The sequence below is a fragment of the Helicoverpa armigera genome, chromosome 2, assembly GCF_030705265.1.
Source record: "Helicoverpa armigera isolate CAAS_96S chromosome 2, ASM3070526v1, whole genome shotgun sequence".
Lineage (NCBI taxonomy): Eukaryota > Metazoa > Arthropoda > Insecta > Lepidoptera > Noctuidae > Helicoverpa > Helicoverpa armigera.
In genome coordinates this window covers 3,685,586-3,704,660 of record NC_087121.1, presented here as the reverse complement: position 1 = coordinate 3,704,660, position 19,075 = coordinate 3,685,586, and the positions used below count along the sequence as shown (strand labels likewise).

Genomic DNA, 19,075 nt, shown 5'->3' with positions numbered 1-19,075 from the left:
AACAGTAAGTTGGAACTTTAGTTTGGGAACAAAATAACTTCTCTCCGAAAAGTATCCAAAGAAAAAGTTTGTATTTTGGTTTATCAATAATTCAGTATGTTTTTGGACACGTGGAACTACTGTGTATGTAGTAAGGAAATATTTTTTCCGTTGCTATAATTAATTAACTATTTGAAGTCACAATATTATCTGCTATTAAATTCATGTGTCTACACTATAGGGATCTACTTATACTCAAGTATGAATCATGACGGTTATCAGCAAAAGTTATCTAACCAGGAGGTCAAAATTGGTCAAATAAATGTTACAGTTTCTAAGAAATATTTTGTTCTGTAGATTTTTTTTCTTGTTATTATAATGTAATCAAAGTAATAGAAGTAACTTGAATAACTTGACAAATTACTGTGGACGAATTTGTGAATAGTAAAATAATTTTTTATTATTTTTTGCTTGTAAAGCCCATAATTAAGTAAATGATTTAATTTGACTTTAAAGAGTGGTATTAATATTAACTTTTTTCAACACTTTCACAGTAAAAGAAGCCTCTAATTCTTGCAACTGAATTCAACTGGTACAAAAGCCAAAAAGTTCAGTTGATTGAATTCAAATCTCGTAGGAGAGACTTTTAGCGGCGCTGTCACTATAAACTATTCGGACAACTGAATCCAGTTCATAGGATCGGACACTGACAGACTGACTGAGTTTTTTGTGCCAATTCTGGGTTTTTGGTACTATTGAATTAGGTTAAAATTCACAATTCACAATTCATTCAAAATTCATAAAAACATCATATTTAAAGGTTTTTTGTACTGTGTTCTACGTTTATTTACAAACCAATAAACTCAACTATTTACTAGATTATTGTTTTTTTATATATATATATGTTACCGGCCGAACCCGATTTTAGGACAAACCAGTTTTGCCTAGGCTCAACTAGTTCTTCCTATACGCGTTAGGATTAACTAGTATAGCCTAGTCCAAACTAATTTGTCCTAAGCCCGATAGGACGGACCAGTTTAGGCTAGGCAAAACTAGTTGATCCTGATATAAGTACGCACACTCTATACATATCTAAAAGTTTAAATAAATAGATGAACTAAATAAACTACTCCGTGTTTAGAAAAATAATCATCTTTATTAAACTATAATGATTCGTCGTTATGGATAAATTTATAACACGAACAATATGTAGCTATAACAATATGTACTACATATGTGTAGCAAACTAACAAATAATAGGTAAGTATTATTTTTTAATAAAAGCAATAATCAAATCTCAAATTAAAATTGTTGTCGTTAAAAGTTATGGATAATAATATTGATATTGATATTAGGATCAACTAGTTTTGCCTAGCCTAAACTGGTCCGTCCTATCGGGCTTAGGACAAATTACTTTGGACTAGGCTATACTAGTTAATCCTAACGGGTATAGGAAGAACTAGTTGAGCCTAGGCAAAACTGGTTTGTCCTAAAATCGGGTTCGGCCGGTAACATATATATAAAAGAGGTGCTTATTTATGTTTCGGGGTTTAATTAAATTAATATAGCTAAGACAGGAATTTTGGTGTTTTGTTACGGCAAAGAAGATTGTGGCCTTCATTGATTATTTCTAGTGTTTCAGCACTTTTTTTATTTTAAGTTTTTAGTTTTATGTATTCGGTTTGGAAAATTTCAAACAATGAATTTTTCTTGTTGACATTTTCTTGCAGGATGCAAACAAAATGTCAGGAAGTAATGTTATATTTTTTTATTATTTACTTATATTGTATAGAGAGTAAAACCTTGTTAGGTAGAAATTTTTATTTTCTATTTATAAAAATGCCTATGAATGACGTACCGATTTGTCCCTGACCGCGAAATGACTACTTTGACCTTTTTTGTTAAAGTGAGCGAACTAATGACCACGTATATTATAATATCTACGCCAAAATATCTAGGTAGGTACACACAGAATATTCTAGTTGCTTTTTTATTTCCATATACAACTTTCGTTGTTTTGGAATTCAACAAAACCTGTATTTATTATTGTAGATAACGTAATAAAATGCTTTTCTTTCAATCTCTGAATATTTTACATATTATGACCTGAATTAATGTAATGTAATGAAAAATTAAATGGTCGCATGAGCTTTCATGAGTTCACTTACGAAGAAAATAATAAATCCCTTAATCCTAAAATTTCCGATTCTCAAACAAATCTGAATACAATCAAATAAAACCTTATTGCTTGTAATAAATTAACAAAAGAGAAATGTGATACATTGATAAAGAGCTTCAGAAAAATACCGCGAAAATGTTGTTCAGAAGAACAGAAAAGAGGAAATATATATTCATGTTATCTTAACGAATACGCAGAAATATCTTATTGCCGTCTGTAATATATTGTCTCATGGTTATGTTACATGTTAATACAATAAAACGTTGCTGCGTAACTAATACTGGGACAAATGTACGAGTGCCAGTATCATGCCGAAAGGCTTTTTTTTTTCATTTGACTGTACTGAGAATGGAATATTGAACCTTTTCATTTCAAAGTTTGAGTCGTGCGCCACGGATTTCCAGATTTGAATTTATGTTTTATCAGTTCTGCCAACTAACTTTTGAAATTCAAATCGATCAGAATTCCAATTGACATTTGATATCGACTTTGTTAACAACTTTTGAAAATAAATACCGACTCTTGGAATATTTGAAAAAAGTTTGTTTCCCGAAAGTTTCAGTTGTCGAGCAACAAAACAAAACTTTTCAAATGTCTAGAACAATCTACAATATCAACAATGAATTGCAGTATAATGAATCACAATGCAGATATATTTGTTTAAACACAACGTATAGAATGCAATATTGCTTAATAAATCAATAAAAACTGAAGGCCGAAGTCCTGCGGATTACGTCCGCACCATCGACACCACTCATAACATGAGACAATGCAACAATTAACCGATCAACAAACTTTTATTATCCACAAACACTGTCGCGAATTTACCGCGATTACACAAAAAATCGACCGCGGAGTGACGTCACCTTTTAATGAAGAAAGAAACGAGCACGAATTTATGTGGTCGGGCGACAAACTGACCCGCGGCCGGGCCGGCCGTTGCCAAACCCATAACCCCTTAATTAGCCCACCGTGTACTATATAACGAGGAGTTGTCCGGAGTGCAGCGTGCGAGTGTGCCGCGGGCGCGTGAGTGCAGGGGCGCGCGCGCTGTCGGCGCGGTGTTCGCGCCACGCCGCCTCAGCCTCGACTGCCGGCATGGAAATTCGATTTTTCTGACGTTTCCTCCGCGCCTTGCTTTGCCACGATCGAACTGCACGCCACATGAATACTAACCCACCGCTGATTTTGCACGTTCATTTTACCGTAACTGTAATAATTTCAGATGTTTTATGACACTTTTGGCCAAAGCAGACAGTATGAATGTGGTAAAGGTTTCGATCACGCAAAATTTCGATCTTTGCGATACGACCTACGTTGTCCTGACCTTGATATTTTTCGTATCCACTCATATCTGCTTATCAAGAGGTTGTTAATACTCAAGGACCGTACTGTTTATTATTATAATTGAAGAAAATTAATAAGCAGAGCTTGATTTAAGTTGTGTGTGTTTAAAAAATTAAATCCAATTTAGAATCACCTGTAACTAGGTGCTTTAAAATTTAAAGTGCTTAGTAGTTTAAAGGTAGTTTGTAGTTAGTTAACTTTGCTTTTACTGTACATTTTTTAAGTTCTCGGCAAGAACCTTTAGTTAATGAGAGTGGTCGGCCATTAAGCTAATATTAAGGAAGCATGAAAAAAACGTCACGCACGGATTATGTACCTGTTCAAAAGGTTTTAAAGTTACAAATTAAAGATTTTACGATAGCAAACTTTAATATTAACGGACCGTGAATAGTTTTTTTCGTACCTGGAAAAACATGAGGTTTGAAAGTTCAAAGCTCTTTTGGAATAAAACCGCTGCGAATATTTGAAAGACTCGTGCAAACATTCACCAAAATGTCCCGCGCTTTGTATGTACTTACTTACTGGTTTTGGCGCGTATTTTATTTGGACTTTTCCTTTTCACATTACCAGGGAAAATAAACAAAAATTCACAACAAATAAAGTAAAATTCATCCGTCTCAGTTGAACGGTCACCCACAAATAGAAGAAAGAGACATTCCTAAAACAACTATTCTTACATATTATGGGGCAAATAATGTACGCATGAAAAAGCTAACTTTTCTAACTGTAATGTACTCCAATGTTTCATTATAACATTAAACTGCAATGAACCTCACGATTTATTTAGTGTAACGCTGAATAGTTTTAGCACGCAATATAATGAATAGCGCTATTTGCTTTGAAAATATTACTTACCTAGGAATAGCTTTATCATACCTAAGTTTTTGAAGTGGGCATACCGTAGATTTTTTGAGAACATAAATCATTGTTTGCCAATTACTAAAACGTAAGTGTTGCTCACGTATTCAGTTTCTATTTTTAAATTAATTTATGTAAGTTTTAAAAAAAATATTCTTGCTTAGTTTTGAGTACACTTCAGTATACATACATACATATGTATGTTACTTGTGGGTTAACGGCAGATAGAAAAGTATGAGAAGAAGACATACTGCACCGACCCTAAATAAATTTGGGATAAGGGCAGGAGGATGATCATAATACAATAAAAAAAAAGACAAATGAAGATAGCTAAAATCGATTTCAATTTTTTTAAAACGACATTTAGCACATTTTTGGCTAGCACACGTTCAGTAACAGCTTCAAGGAACTCATAACATGAACTGTTATCACGGATCATAACCATGCAGCGTACTGCCAAGTCTTCGCCTCGTGCTAACAGTCCGGAGCTTGGCAGAGCTCTCGACAACTTTGACATTTGTGCACCAGTGCTACGGGTTTATTGCTTATAAATGCTTTTATGGTGTTTTGTATTGTATTTATTTTGTGTTTTGGAAACAGCTGGTTTGTAGTGGAGTTTTATTGTATCACTTTTTTGGACAAAAGTGGTGGGAAATTCGTGATTATTTATTCGCTCTTTCCTGGTCAAAGCTATATGATAGGTGATCATGCCAACGAATAAGAATACTGTCTAAATAATGGTCAGTCTTCTTATTTTCGTTAAGGTAGAGATTTTCTATTATTATTTTGGTGACTTGGATAGGCAACGTCTCCTTGAGTGTGCTATGTTGTTGATGCCAGTTTATTTATTTATTGTCTTTAACATTGTATATTGAGACAGACTGTGGTAGAAGTCTATTTAATACTAAGGTAAAAACAACGGTTCTATCATAACCTAGTCAAAATATGTATCTTGTTAGAAAAATAAAGGAACCTCAAAACGCTGAATATGAAGGAGGCAATTAGGAGAAACATGCAACTGTAGCTTCTTGAAAACTGAAACCATGGCTGAATAACTCGACATTTAATTGGCAATATTCTAGCAAGTTCCGATTTAATACTACGCAAACTCGACTCGGATTCTTAGAGGTAAGGCCGGGAGCAAACGGAACTTTGTACTCGGTATCCTGAAATGCAGTTTGTTATAATTGGCTTTATGTAAGTTCTGTGTAAAAGCTGTGACTGTCTTTAAGTCTGTTTTTGGTTTGTGTACAGTCAATCAGTAAATAGTTTAGGACTCTTTTTTTTTGTATCAACAATAAAAAATATTTGTATAAAAATGAATAAATGATAAAATCATTAAACAATAGGTGGCCAGGTGAAATCGGGTACAGAGTCCAAGGTACCGATAGTAAGGATCCTAGAGACAGAAACATCCTCACAATACGTCAAGGAGCTCTGTCTTTTGAATCAGTCCCTTGATCCAGAACTTTTTTATTGTTAGGTACTGTTTCATGGTAACACATAAGCATTCAAATTGATCGTCTGAAATTCAGTATTGTAACGTGTGGTGCACCCCTGCATGTTATAGAAACATTAAAAGCTTCAGAACGAGGTAATCAGTCCAACTTGCACCTTCAATGCAGGTATCGTTAACAAACATGTAAATAAAAATAATAGCAACATTTCAGTTTACAAAGCTATAAATATCTAACTGACCTTAACTATTTAGTAACACGTTTTATAACAAAAGCCAATAGGTACTCCTTCCAGTGCATTTTTTTAGAACGTTGGCAAGTAAACCCATAATTCTGTTTGATAAAGTCCAAGAATTAAACAACAATGAAAGTGCTGAAACATTACGGACAAAATTACAGACGTTTAAATCTACATTACAGTATCATGAAAGTCAAGCCACTTAACCAGTGAGCTGGCAGAACTCCAAGCTACCGTGTACTACAAGCTATTATGATCAAATTCCATTTTTTCACCAACGTACATATATTTTATACACAAAATGTTTTAAAGCCTTGGCGTGACGGTGGAAAATTTAATTGCCAACAAAGTTTCTGGCGATAAAATAAAAAAATTTTTTTTCGAAAATGTAAAACGAATTTTTTGAATGCCATTTTCTTTTGGTAGTATGATAAAAAATACGCATATTCGGTACGTATATGGGCGAATTCTTTTAGCTCCAAAATCTGGTTAAAAGGGGAGCGTAATGCATTTACGTGCCTTTGTGCGATGAAAGATAAATACCGGTGCATTCTATGCTGTATGCTGCCTGAATTTTCATTCCCGTTCACTACTAGCTTTATTCCACAAGATTGATAGTCTATTCAATCACATTGAAAATGAACTGCGGAACGTAAAATTTTAGAATTGATCTTAAGGTTGATAGAATAAGGTTTAGTTTCAATAAAGTAATAATCATTTCAACGTATCAGTAACATATGATTTAACGATACATTTAATTTAATAAGGTTTCTCTTTCATCATCAGCCTATCGCAGTCCACTGCTGGACATAGGCCTCTCCAAGTGCACGCCACTGAGATCGATTTTCGGCTTTCTCTTTACAGATTCAAGAATATCAGAACCAACTCATAAATAATTAATCAGTTCTGCGAATTATACGCTGCAATATCGCGATGCAAATATGAAAAACAATCTCGCACTACTTTTGTTCCAACAAAGAGATCAAAGAGAAATAAAGCACAAAGCATTTATCGAAAACAATACGTAAATTGACACTTCAATTTTCAGTAAAACAACCAGATAAAACCGTATTCATTGCACACACGGACCGTCAAAGCCTATTTTGTTTATATACAAATTCCTGTATATTCTAGCAACTTCGATGTCACGTCGCATGTCAATAGCAGTAGTAAAAAAAACTCCGCTAGTTTTTCTCTTAAAAAAATATCCGTTCGGACGAAGCGACGTTTTTTTAATAAAAATAACAATGCGTTAAATGTCAAAGTTTTCTTTTTTCTGATAGTTTCGGCTGTACCTGACCGCGGGGTTAAAACAGGTGTACATGGGGAAATACAGCTGTGTTTTTCACGAACAGGGTACGTAGGTATGGAGATTTGATTTTTTTGTTTACAAAATGTTAAATCAAGAATTGTAAAATGTTGCTGAAATGCTTTAAAACACCCGCATCTCGTGGAAACTTCTGAAAGAATCCGGATGAAAAGTAGTCTTTAGACTTCCTCTATAAATGGGCTATTTAACAATGGAAGGATTTTCGAATCGGACCGGTTATTTCTGAGGTTAGCTCTTTCCAGCAAACAAACCACCTTAGTATCATCATCTCAGCCATAGCCACCTTAGTATAGATTTCGATAAATATTGAAATAGGTTCCATATTCGTAATAGGTATAGTCAACACCACAAAAGCATAAACCAATTTCTCCCAACCCATTTCCTAATACACTACCAATTGCAGTACAGTTAGCCCGGTCATTACGCTATCTCAAACAGCTCGAATGCCTTACAAGCGTTTACATTCACTAAGTAATTCCATTATGTCCGTTTGTGTACCGAAATTGTACGTATAGATGAAGTAAAGCGGTTAGTGGGTCCGCCAGTCAATCCGCTGTCGAGTTTACATTGTTGCGCCGTGGGACGAAGCTGGCTGGATGCCTAGATGGATGTAGCTTGTGCAATGTGATATATTGTTTGTTGCAATATTTAGAGATGATGGTGGGTCGTTTTAAGTTTCGGCCAGTGTATGGAATCTGAATTAATCAATATATTAATCAGCACAAACTACGGTATAATAGTAAGAAAAATAGACCTATCTATTTCACGGAAATTTACTTTCTGGTTCTTGCTAAAATGTATGATAATCTTCATATATGAATACTCAATTTACTGGTACTCAGCAACATCTTGTTAGGCTGGATGCCGCCGACCACAAGATAGTTCGCAAAAGTCTAAGCTAATAACGAGGATACGATAGCCACTTGTGTAATCACTTTCAACCGCGAGGCATCGTTTAAAAAAAAGTGGATATTGATGACTACTGCAGAATTGCTAAGTATTAAAAACAGTTGAACATAGAAGGGGAGAACCATTAGAGCTACCAATTACATGACCTAATCGCAAAACAGCATAAGTACCCCCTACTAACGAACTCCAACAATGCAATTTGTTCTTCAACATAATACAAGGTTCCATGATAATTTCACAAAGCCGCCGGTGAAAAAAGTTTGGGCGTTCCACTGAAATGACGTCACAAAGCCACTGTAACCAACTTGGACACGACATACGACCATTCACCTTGGATAATGTAACATTAACATTCTATACTAAATGATAATTTGTGATTACATTTTTACATTAAGGCCTGCTTTTTTTACATATTTTTCAGTACATAATGCAACTAAGTTAACGACATCGACGTTGTACCAACTATATTGTTTGAAAAGTTGTAATTTTATATATCACTAGCTCAATATACCTAATTGAAGAATTTCTACATAGGTTAGGAACCTCCAAATTATTGACAGGTCCCATACGTGCACTATATACCTAGATTAAAAACATAGCTCACATACCTAGATCAAAAGTATCTCAAATACCCAAGCAAATGTTATAAAATTAATGCATTATTACGATACCACCTCCATAGAACCTTCCAAGCAAGACTGTCTAATTAAATATTCTTCAGAACAAGTGAAGAATTTTAAAGAAGAGAAGAATCTGTAATAGCTAGGCGCACTTCTCGGAGATCCCCAAAGTAATTTGTTTGTTCACTCTTGATGCTTAAATAACATTCCACCAAGTAAAAAACTAAACACAGCATCGGAGATATTTAAATATTTTAATTAAATAAGTAGATACATTGAAAAAGAGCACACTATGAAACTGGATGGTTTGGTGAAAATAAACGTTGATAGCGAGAACAAGGTCATGGGTTTGATACAGAGTAGGTATGTATTATACGCATACCTAAGACACAAGTATGTAATAATTGCTAAAAATAATTAGAATCGCAAAACTATACAATTTACAGACAATTGAAGTAAAGTACAACCTGGAATAGATCCATCTTGTTGGTAAACCGAAAATAACAAAGTAACTTCCTTAAAGAGTTCATAAAATCTTAACTTAATATTCTTGACAGCGAAACGATGAGCAAAATAGCTCATTAATTAATAATTACGACAGCGACGAGGAACAAATATTCATCACGTCGAATTTAACATCCTATTAAATTCAAATTCTCTGCTAAACGATGTTGACGTAAAATAGCGCTATTTTATGCCCACTAAAAGTCGGTAAACATGAAATTAAGTTATAAAAGTATAGGTAGAAGTCCGTCCCTGGGGAGTTACTATTTGACCTCGACTCGCAACGTTCGACTACAAGTTACAAGGAACTACGAATTCAGAGTAAATTATATGACGCTCAAAGAGATAAGGTTAGGTGTCCAGTATGCTTGCTCACCTTTGTTGGAGAAATTTAATTATGTAACTACGTATGTTAATTGCCTGAAAGTAAATAACGAAATAATAAAACATTATCGCAGTTGAGGACACCATCTCAAGACAGAAGTCTCTATAAATTTTGACAGTATTTAATTTACAGTAAATGCTTCATATTTTTCGTTTTCATAGGATAAAGATACCATCATCATAGATCATAGAGATCATAGCATACTGTAAATTAAATAAAATTTTGATTGCTACAGAGCAACTATCTCAAAATATATTTACCTATTAATAATTTGAGCCAAGATGTAAACCCCATTTGCAACTCATCTTCTTCGAAATTAAATCGAGTTTCAAACAGTAGTGGTCTCAGTAATTAGTGGTGAATATTTGAAGGTTTCGCGAGGCTATCAGGGCAAGTAGTCTATTTGGTCTACTCTAGATATAACCAGTATATCTATCTTCCTGCTACCCGCCATTTTAAAGTATTAACGTCGAACAAACTTTGGCACTGCAGACATTATTGTGATAAATGCGCTCTATGATTAATGTGGGCGAGATATAATTTGTGTGAAGAGAATTAGTAAAATGATTGTATGGAAAGAAGTAAGAAGCAGTAAGGCTTGAAGTAATTGAAATAAGATGACATACAAATGTACACAGTGCCAACTATGAATATAATTCAATCTTGTGGTTACATCAATACGAGAGCGGTTCACTTACCTACATGTTTATTTGTTTTTACCCGCGGTTTCATATGCGGACTGTAACAGGCTGTACAGTACTGCGATTCTATAAAACTCGATCAACAACTCGCATTTCACTTCGATTCGTAATGTCATTTCATACTTTAGGGGAGGTAGGGGAGGGATGGGCACTTTTTCACAATTTATTGCATAAAAAATCAGATTTTACAGATCATTATCAACTTTTATTGCCATTTCTTATATTCGGCTAGATATAATGAAAGAGCTTTCCTAAAAATTACACTCAGTTTCAACATTACGAGATATTTAAACGGTTTTATTTAGCTCACCCCGTTTGTTTTATTATTTACTAGCTGTTGCCCGCAACTTCGTCTGCGTGGGCAATATAGAATAGTCAAAATACTACTTATCCCGTAGGTGCATTCTTTCACGTGACAGTATAATTAGGATTAGCACTTAGCAGTCGCATTGATTCATTGATCAAGGTTGTGTTGTGGATGTGACCATTTATCTAAACAAAAGAAGTAAAGTTTGTGACGTTGTGAATATCTCTGGATCTAGTCAGCCAATTTGGAAAATTATTACCTATGGTGCGTAAGTAATTTTCACAGGAAACAGTTATAATCTATGTCTATATGCTTTGATCTCAGTGGCGTGCACTTGGAGAGGCCTATGTCCAGCAGTGGACTGCGATAGGCTGATGATGATGATGATGATGATATGCTTTGAGTCTGACAAAGCTGTCATTTGTACATTTTCTGCAGCTGCTGCGACTAATCAGAAGCCAGAAAGTCTGTCAGTCTTACCATGGATATCGGCTTGTGTAGTTGACTGGATTGAAGATAGGTAGATAGGTAGTCGCTCCAAGCAAAATATTGGTACTCAAACAGATTCGGTGACTGGAAGCCAACACCAACATAGCTGGGGAATAGCCGGATGGATGATAAAATGAGTCATCATCATCAGCAGGCGCATGGGGTAGGATAGTTTCACTACTGGGGAGAAACACTTGTATGACGGGGATTTTCTGTGCACTTACTCACTATGGTAAGGCTGACCCACATTAGGCGTGCGCGATCCTCGGGCGTGTGAGTAGCGCGGGCGTCGCGAGCACGCTGCATGAACGTCGCGTTTTGCTGCCCTGCGGCATGTGTGAAGAGTGCAAGCGACGCGACGCTCGAGTTGCGTTCTTACCCCTTCGCCTGCTATCCCCGCCAGCCGCTAAACGCCTTAGCAGTTAAACGTCAGGAGAGCGCGCGCGCGCCGCGACCTCGCTGTAGGTAAATGCCGCAGGGCAGCAAAACGCGACGTTCATGCAGCGTGCTCGCGACGCCCGCGCTACTCACACGCCCGAGGATCGCGCACGCCTAATGTGGGGGAGGCCTAAGCCGGGACTCCACCGAAATGTTTGCATTAGTTCACGAATAGGCAAAATGTACGTATCTGAGAGAGTCCACTTCATGTGTTCGTACTTGAAACCTGCAGTTTTGCCAAGATTTTCAAAATGTACGCTCTCAATTTGTCATTTCTTGGTGGAGCCAGCAAATCAAAAGAAACAGAAGTGTTGTATACTGGGCGTCACTACCGCACACCAGGAAAATTTCGCTCTTGCGTTTATATACCATATTTTGTGTCACACGTAAACAGGACGAAAGTAAGTAAAAAAAGTCCACCGAAAAACTTTCAAAGATCTGATGAACGAACAAATCAGACCTGACTTGGTCACCTGGGGCCAATCAGAGCTCTATGAAGCGATCATATGCTTTGGCTCCTACTGTTATTGTGGTTTCTGAAAATTTATTTACCTCATTCAACGATGAATGTAATTCTGATGGTACTATTAAGAACACTTGCTTAGCGCAGAAGCTGACGTTGGAAGGTCGACTCTTTTGACTTCTCGAATAGGATACCATTGGTTTTTGTGCAATGCACACCTGCAATGCATGCTGGATTAGGATAGGATACAGGTGGATAGGATTTGCAACAGAAAACAATTCTGTCTTTGTGATTGAATGACATCAAACGTAGTTTTATATAAAAGGTGTTTTTTTAGACTTGGTTCTGGTCTTACTGAGACTGTTCGTAATCGTGACCAGTGTATTTGCGATCAGAAGTTGAAAGTAAGCATGTCTCTGGTATGCGACGCGCAATTTGTACGTTTTCAGACGCATAAAGCATTTTACGTGTGTATGGTATTAAATCGAGAAAGCTCCCATTTCTTATCTGCACTTTGTATCTGGGCTTGTTCTTAAAGCTACAGAATCCTACATTACCTACCTACCTCACGCTTAGTAGCACTTGCGAGAGACAGATCCTCCTTTCTTCTAGGATTAAGTTTACATACTTTGCATCAGAAAAAATAATGAAGGTCTACTTAATACTATTCACTCAAAATAATTTGTTTTAAGGCCACCACATTAGTGGAAGAGAAGCTAAACTATGTTTATGAAAAAATCCTGATATAAACTCCATCTGTAACTTTTAAAGATAATTAATTGTTCCACTAAAGTCATCATTTTTGACATAATGTTCAAAAAATAATTTAGATGGCACCGTTTTTAATTTGGCTGAGAACTATTAATTTTCCTTTCATCAAGGTAATAATTATAATTGGATTTTGATGTGGCACGGCAAACTGACAAACACTATTGAAATGTCTATCGAAAAATTACACTACGTGTTAAAATATGGTGAATTACGGAAAATACACAACTCCATCTGTTGAAATAATAATCCTCTATAAAGAATGTATGGTAATTTATTGTCATTTACCACCTCGCTCCTTTGACAAATTTTATGTATTTTATTTAACACAGATTACCACAGATGGAGCTACTTTAACCTTGGCTAAACACAATTTTCATTTTTTTTTCTTCCGAAGTTACTTATGAAGGTGTGATTTTCTGTGTAAAGGTTAATAATAGGCCGATCAACTAATATAAGTACAACATTCAAATGTACAGTTTTGACAAACAGATTGCGTGTCGTAATATTTTACATCTTGAATTCACAAAATTAATCATATCTTTTGATAGAGTGAATCGATTTCGATGAAACAAAAACTAAGTAATACCCCAAGTTACGTAGAATTTTTGTATATAAGCATGGTCTGCATTGAATTCGTAGATTTTACGTGAATCCCGAACGAACAAACAGATAAACAGACAAACAGACAAAAATGACAAAAATGATGGAAATGGGTTCTGTTAGTTATCCTTTAACATGCTGGCTATTTTTTTTGCCAATTTCTTCAATGTACAAAAATTACTTTTCTACAGATTTATTATATGTATAGATTCTTGGATCAAAGGACAATGGGCACAAATATATGGGACCTGGTATACCCCACCAATAGGAATGTCATATATACCATTGGATAGGTCTTTTTATGTAGAACAATATTTACTATGACAGCTTTGTTGAAATGTTTGTCCGTTCTGAGATATAGATCAAAAACTGTGCAAAAGTTAGAACTAAATAATCTATTGATAACTCAAGTTTTTAAAGGAAAATCTAAGTACTACCAAGTGTAAGTCTTGTAAGTGCTACCTGCTGTGCCCGTTAGGGTCCATAATTGTTACTATTAAGTATGTAGCATTTCAACCTTTTATAACGGACAAACAATAGAACAAAGCTGTCATAGTAAATATTGTTCCAATTAAAAAGACCTATCCAACGATATATATGACTTTGCTATTGGTGCGGTTTCTCATTACGCCCAAAATCCAGTTGATACAATAAAAGGTTGAAATGCTACATAATAGTAACAATTATGGACCCTAACGGGCACAGCAGGTAGCACTTACAAGACTTACACTTGGTAGTACTTAGATTTTCCTTTAAAAACTTGAGTTATCAATAGATTACTTAGTTCTAACTTTTGCACAGTTTTTGATCTATATCTCAGAACGGACAAACATTTCAGCAAAGCTGTCATAGTAAATGTTGTTCTACATAAAAAGGCCTATCCAATGATATATATGACATTGCTATTGGTGGGGTATACCAATCTGCCCATTGTCCTTTAGTAATTCAAATTTCACCCTCTTCCTGTCAACCGATTGGTCTGAAATTTTGTATACACCTTTACAAACACAAAAATGGCACAGCCCCCTCAATATGGGTATCAAATGAAAGGGCTACACAAGTAGAATACTGTCAGCAACCCCAGCGGGGCCCAACAGGGCCAAGGCCTGCCTGCACGTCGATTCTATAAAATTCGAACAACAACTCGCATTTCACTTCGCTATTCACTCTCACTTCGCATTCGATTCAGAACGACCTTGATTTTGCATTCTGTAAACATCACCTAATCACTTGCGAAGTGAAGTGAGCTCGACATCGACCAATGCTGTGCTAGTGACTTCCCCACTCGACAAAATGTCAACCGAGATTAATCAGTTTTTAATTTTATCAGTTTTGACACAGAATTTTAGCTAAATATGATGTTTTAGTTATAATTTGTTATTGTAAGGAATTTGAGGCAGCTTTTAAGTATAAAATAAACAGAAATCTCTAAATTCGTGCTGTGAATATAATCTATGCTTACCCTACGAAAAAAAATACTGACAGCGCCAATTTGCCTTTCTTGCTGATTTTGAGGAAACCTTATATATTTTTTTACTACGGCCGGATTGTTCAGAGCTTCCACTACTTCATTTATGCAACGAGATGCAGACGGTTGCGATAAATAAGTTCTGATGCCCTCTTTAATAACCTCCTGGTAACTGCCACTAGCCAAGAATGATAAAGTACATAGTATCTGTGAAACAATAAATCAATAAAAAATGTAATACCTACTTTATCTGGATTTAGTGAAAACAAAATTGAGACCAATTTGGTTATCTTCATGCTTAAGAGAATACCAATATTATAACTGAAGTACAGAGTCTTTTGAAAACATATCAGCTGGCGGGGAAACCACATAAAGGGAATACTCCTTATTAAGAACTAAGTGTTTTTCTTATTATTGTGTGCTTGATTACAATTTTTCAACTATAAACTGTGTCAATACTTACTTTTACACGAGTTGTAAGTCCTTTGCCTCGACGTTTTGTGGGCTTTATCAGGGCAGTAAATCAGACTCCAGTTGGTCAATTAGCTCCTTTGACAATCTATATATGCTCACATAGTCATCATCGCGAGTTAATAAAGATAAACTACGAATTCTAGCAGATTGTTGACGCTTTTCTAAATTATCTAAAGCATGAGCTTCTTCTAATAAAGATTTAAGCAAAAACATTCTAGCCATCGTTAAAGGTAGGCACTTAATCACTTTAAAACACTTAGAACTTTATTTAAACACTATTTTAAATATAATAGTCTCTAGATCAAGTTGGCAACGGTACCTGAAACAAGATTCTATAAAGGATTTTTCGCGCAGATTTATAACCTCACAAATTTTCACTGACGAAGAAGAGCAAAATTTACAAATTATACATTACATGGTATGTCCAAGCCTCCCTACCATAGGGAGCATTGGACACTTTGACTTAGTTTATGAAAAAAATCGGTAAAAAACTTTTAAGTTAAACGGTTTTATCTTATGTGCACTGAAAACTAGAAAATAAAAATAGTTACTTACCTGTCAACCTACGTAGGTGGTCCCGGTCATATTAGACTAAAATAAAACGTGGGGCCCATTAACTATTGCTGTAGTACTCTCTTCTAAAGGTATAATAGGTGTGGATTGCATCGACTTACTATAATTGTAACTGGAGATTTTGACAATCAATAATTAATAATAGAAAATACACATACCTTTCATTAGTTTTCTTTATAACGATCCGAAACCGCAACAAAATATTTAAGTACTTTTACGAGTGTTTGTTCTTGACAACTCACAGAAATGACAGATAGTCTATGGATGAACACCGTTACCAGTCGGTAACGTAAACTACCCAATAAAAAAAAACAAAACTATGATCAGAAATCAGAATAAAAGGACCGCCCTTTTATTCTGATTTGATCATGTCTCCCAACTGCCCATCTCTCCCCTACCTCCCTATAGATAGACAGATTTTGACAGATCTGTCAAAATCTCGACTTTGATTTAGTTCAACTTGTCAACACGCTCGATAGTGTAGCGCTAGTGTAGTTTGACAATGTCAATCACGAAACTTTAAGGTAGAATTCCGTGGGTCGCGATTGTCGCAGCCGCGCGCGACAAAAGTCAACCTATGAAAATGTATGGCACCGCTGCCGAGGGCTGCGACAGTCGCGCGCGGACGACGAATTTCGTGAGCCGCTCGCGGCCGTACGCTTCTCAACATGGTCTAGCGCTTAATAACATCTATAGAATTTTAGTAAAACCAGAATTAAATTTTTGACAATGCCGCGAGCAGCTTACGAAATTCGTCGGCCGCGCGCGACTGTCACGGGCCTCGACAACGGTGCCATACATTTTCATAGGTTGACTATTGTCGCGTCCACGGAATTCTACCTTTAGATCGAAGTCGAAGTGAGAGTGATGTCGAAGTGAGTTGTGATATTTTATAGAATCGACATGCAGGATCCTTTACAAACGCTCCTAGTGGACAACAATCCACGTACGAGATTTTTATTAGATTATCCGTCAGTTGTAGAAAGTTCCATTAAAATTAAAGTTTCTTTAAATCTATTGCTAATACTTTTTATCTTGTTGACAAAGAAAGAATCAGCAATAGTTTTATAGAAGCTTTAACTTTAAATGCTCTTTCTGCAACTGACGGTATAACTACTACAGTATACAATAGGGGAGTAATTGTCTAGTTTTAAAAACACACATGACTTCAAACGTAAGACAAAGTGTAGATGTCAAGATGTTCGATGTGTTGATACGACACGCTTGTATCTGGCTTCTGTCCAGGAGACCAGCTATCGTTCACTTCACCACACTTCATAATTAGATTGGTTTCTGGATACATACGCTACTTTATTGGGAATGCAGTTAGAAGGAAATATTCTTGCAATTGTCGTTGTTTTACTGATCGTCGATTGATACTTGTAGTATTTATAGGTAATTGTATAATAACTCATTAATAACTTATTTTATTTAAATAGAGCAGAGAGCTTCTCTGTATGAGAAGATGTCTGTGCCCAGCAGTGAAACAATAAAAAGGGATTATGATGATGTATAGATCGGTTGTATATCTCATTCCAGTGCCAACCACGTCAACGTGTAAACTTTTATAGGGGCAGTTAATAAAAATAATTTCTTACTGACAGTTCTTCTCGTTTCAACTATCATTTCCCATAGGCTGACATGCTACAGTATCACACAAAATACTTTGTGATTACTTAAAATAAAGTTATTATTTTTCCTTATCTCTGGAAATACACGCCAAAACTCATTCTTTAATCTATTTGTAAGAAGCAATTTGCTATTTTCAAAGGCAATTTGTATCATCAATGACTAATGGTAATAAACAACTATAAATAATTACAGCTCAGCCGACCCTCCAAGGTTTTCTCTGTTCCTTGTCATGTTATTATTTCTTACCTTTCTTTGATTTATTGAATTTTATGTAAATAAGTTCGTCATTTTTGTTGTTAGTAACGTAAGTAAGTCAACAAAATTATAAGTTGTAGTAAGTAACTCGTAAGTACATGTAATATAATTATTGACATATCATTCATGACAGTCTTGCGTATTTGTCCGTCCGTTGTATAAAAGTTATCTTGAAGCTTTGTATTTTATGGACTTTTTCACGTTGGGTTAAACAACAGTTTTCTCCAATTCTTTATTCTCTAACTACCCACAAGGCATGGATTAACAATACGAAAAAAAAAACAAAAAGAAAATCACTCTACATTCTCTTTTTAACCGACTTCCCAAAAAGGAGGAGGTTATCAATTCGGCCGGTATGTTTTTTTTTCTATGTATGTACATCGATTACTCCGAGGTTTATGGACCGATTTACGTGATTCTTTTTTTGTTCGACTCGGAATAGCTGCCAGTTGGTCCCATAGTCATCAGGTCAGGATCTGATGATGGAAACCCTGAGAAATCGAGGGCAACCTTCGAAAGTTGTAGGCATACATAGGGTAAAAACTTGATACTCAGGTGTACGCCTAAAAGCACTATTCAACAGTGAAGATTTGGAGCTGATCTGATGATGGAAACCAGAGAGGGTCGAGGGAACTCGACAACTGAATATGTAAACTACCTCGTGTTTGGGCTTAAATTATTTGTATTGACAAGACCTTTGCAACAGTGAAGGTTTGAAGCTGACCTGATGATGGAGACCAGAGAAAGTCGAGGGAACTCGACAACTGAATATGTAAAATAGCTCGTATTTGGACTTATATTCTTTGTATTGATGAGAACTTCCCACTTGTATGGATAGTGACAACTATACGTATCACTGAAAAGCTTTAAATAAAAAACTTTTTTACAAAAAAATTAAACCGACTTCCCAAAACACTAAAAAGCAAAAAAAAAAACTAACTTTAGGTGCATCGGCCTAGAAGTCGGTGGCAAAATTAACTAAGTAACATCCATTAGACACCGAATTCTAGGCCGATGCACCTAAAGTTAGTTTTTTTTTTTGCTTTTTAGTGTTTTGGGAAGTCGGTTTAATTTTTTTGTAAAAAAGTTTTCAAAAAT

The 19,075-nt window shown here is 35.6% G+C and overlaps 1 protein-coding gene across 2 annotated transcripts in view; it reads right to left on the bottom strand.

Moving 5' to 3' along the window:
* Positions 1–19,075, bottom strand: part of LOC110375503 (uncharacterized protein) — a 112,598-nt gene that overhangs the window by 50,493 nt on the left and 43,030 nt on the right. The window contains exon 1 of one of the 2 annotated variants that reach the window (XM_049843947.2): positions 3,130–3,275. The exons of the other annotated variant lie outside the window; for it this stretch is intronic. The gene's annotated coding sequence lies outside the window, so the exon portion shown is untranslated. Of the gene's footprint in view, positions 1–3,129; positions 3,276–19,075 lie in introns of those variants that run through there. 2 annotated transcript variants of the gene reach the window in all.